This window comes from Sinocyclocheilus rhinocerous, unplaced genomic scaffold (assembly GCF_001515625.1).
Source record: "Sinocyclocheilus rhinocerous isolate Xijiao unplaced genomic scaffold, SAMN03320098_v1.1 scaffold8222, whole genome shotgun sequence".
Lineage (NCBI taxonomy): Eukaryota > Metazoa > Chordata > Actinopteri > Cypriniformes > Cyprinidae > Sinocyclocheilus > Sinocyclocheilus rhinocerous.
In genome coordinates, this window is record NW_015637134.1 from 36,015 (window position 1) to 38,260 (window position 2,246).

The 2,246-nt window shown below is 32.2% G+C and overlaps 1 pseudogene; it reads left to right on the plus strand.

Annotated features, from left to right (window-relative positions):
* LOC107748526 (laminin subunit alpha-1-like) overlaps positions 1 to 2,246 on the plus strand; it is a 46,793-nt pseudogene that overhangs the window by 31,715 nt on the left and 12,832 nt on the right.

A 2,246-nucleotide genomic window follows, 5' to 3' on the forward strand; every position in this document is an offset into this window, starting at 1 on the left:
CTATGGTAACCCGTCTGAGGCAGGTGGGCGGTGCCAGGTGTGTCAGTGCAGCCGGGCGGGGTCAGTGCACGGCGTCTGTGACGGACGCACCGGGAGCTGCGAGTGTAAGCCCGGGGTCAGAGGTCATCTGTGTGACCAGTGCGAGGAGAGACACGTGCTGGTCAGCGAGCAGTGTGTGTGTGAGTAACAGTGCTCTATACAAACACTGATTCAAAGCAGAAATAAACGGGAAATAACAGTAATCATGTTGCAAAATGTATCAATTATGAAACAAATTCAAATAATAGCTTCATTAAATAAAGACAATAGCATCATTATTCAGATTAATAAATACAGGATTAATAAATACTATAATAGTAAATAAACAATGCTAAAATAACACTGCCTCAACAGATTTATTTTAGTTTATTTTTCTCAAAACCAGTATTCTTATTGTGAACTAAAACTATTAAAAAATCAGCTGAAATAAAATATAAATATTAGATGGAAAAACTCAAACTTAAAAATGTAAAATGGCAAAACTTTTAATATTGATGAATATTATATAATGCTTTACAGATTGTTTCAAAGTAGCTTCACAGTAATAAACAGGAAGATAGTGTTAATGTTGTAAAATTAATCAGTTATGAAACATTTAATTTCAGCTCTACAGAAGACTGTCGTTATTCAGATTAATAAATACAGATAATACCAAATAATACTAAAATAACACTACCTAAACAGATTTTTATTTTATTTTATTTTATAAGAGTAATATACCTAAAAACTAGTGTTGTTTTTGTTAACTAAAACAAAAAGTATTAAAAACTATTTTCATTATTTGAAATAAAGCCAAAATAAAATATAAATATTAGCCGGAAAAAACTTAAACCTAAAAATATGAAATAATGAAAACTTTAATTGAAAATATAAAAATAAAAGCTAATTCAAAATATCAGTTATATAATGTCAAATCTGAAAATAAAAGCAAATTATTAATGAATACTTTAGTAGTATATAAATAATACTAAAATAACACTGCGTAAACAGATTTATTTAGTTTTATTTTTTGTTATATACACTTGTCTCAAAAGGAAATGCACCTAAAAACAGAGTTGTTATTGTTAAGTACAACTAAAAAAAAAATTTAATTATTATTATTTTCATTAATTGAAATAAATCGGAAATAAAATAAATATTAGATGAAAAAAAGACGTCAACTTAGAAGTATAAAAATACAAAAAAAACTTAAACTGAAAATATAAAAATAAAAGATCATTCAAAATATTAGTAATATAATAGTATATAAATAATACTAGAACATAACAGATTATAATAAATAAAACAAAATATCAAAAAAATATATAAATAAAATTTATACTATTTTAAATGCTATAAAGCACTTTACAGATTGATTCAAAGCAGCTTCACAGAGATAAACAGGAAAATAACAAGAGTTCAGTAGTGCCTAACATATTCTTCTAAAACAAGCATTTGTCTCAGGCTCTCATGTGTAGGTTCAATAGGTTCTTTTCATTGCCATTAAAGTGAAATTACTGAACATAAATACAGGAGCCTGAGGAAAACTGCTCATTTTAGAAGAAAATTTCAGGCTCTTCTGTTGTTAATGTTGTAAAGCAGCTCAACAGAAGACAAGAGAGTCATTATTCAGATGAGTTCGGTTCAGTAAAATCATTGTCATCATTCGGCTCATCTGGTGTCCCGCAGCGTGTGATGACGAGTGCACCGGAGCGCTGCTGGACGATCTGGACGCTTTAGACGAGTGCATCGTGTCTCTGAACCTGTCGGGGATCTTTCTCGCTCCCTACAGTCAGCTGATGACCCTGGAGAACCAGACCAGAGAGGTCAAGGTCAGTCACAGGACCTGCATGAGTCAAACATAGATGCAACCTTTCAGTGACAACTCACCGTTTTGAGATCAAAATCGGTCACCTGTGAGTAGGGATGTAACGATTAACCGCGAGTCGGTTGAAAATCGATTTAAATGTGACTATTCATATCGGTTGAGATGCTAAACAATTCGCGATTCAGTTAGGGGTAGTTTATATGAATGTATGTCTGAGGGGAACTTACTGTCTTTAGAAAAGTTTAGATGGTATTTTTTCTGTTCCTCTTGCCTCTGTATAATGCATATTAAAGTTCATAAGTGCAGCGCTGCTTTGTTTACAGCGGTAACCAAGGAAACACTGTATCATTGCTGTTCATAAGCGCAGCGCTGCTTTGTTTACAGCGGTAACCAAGGAAAC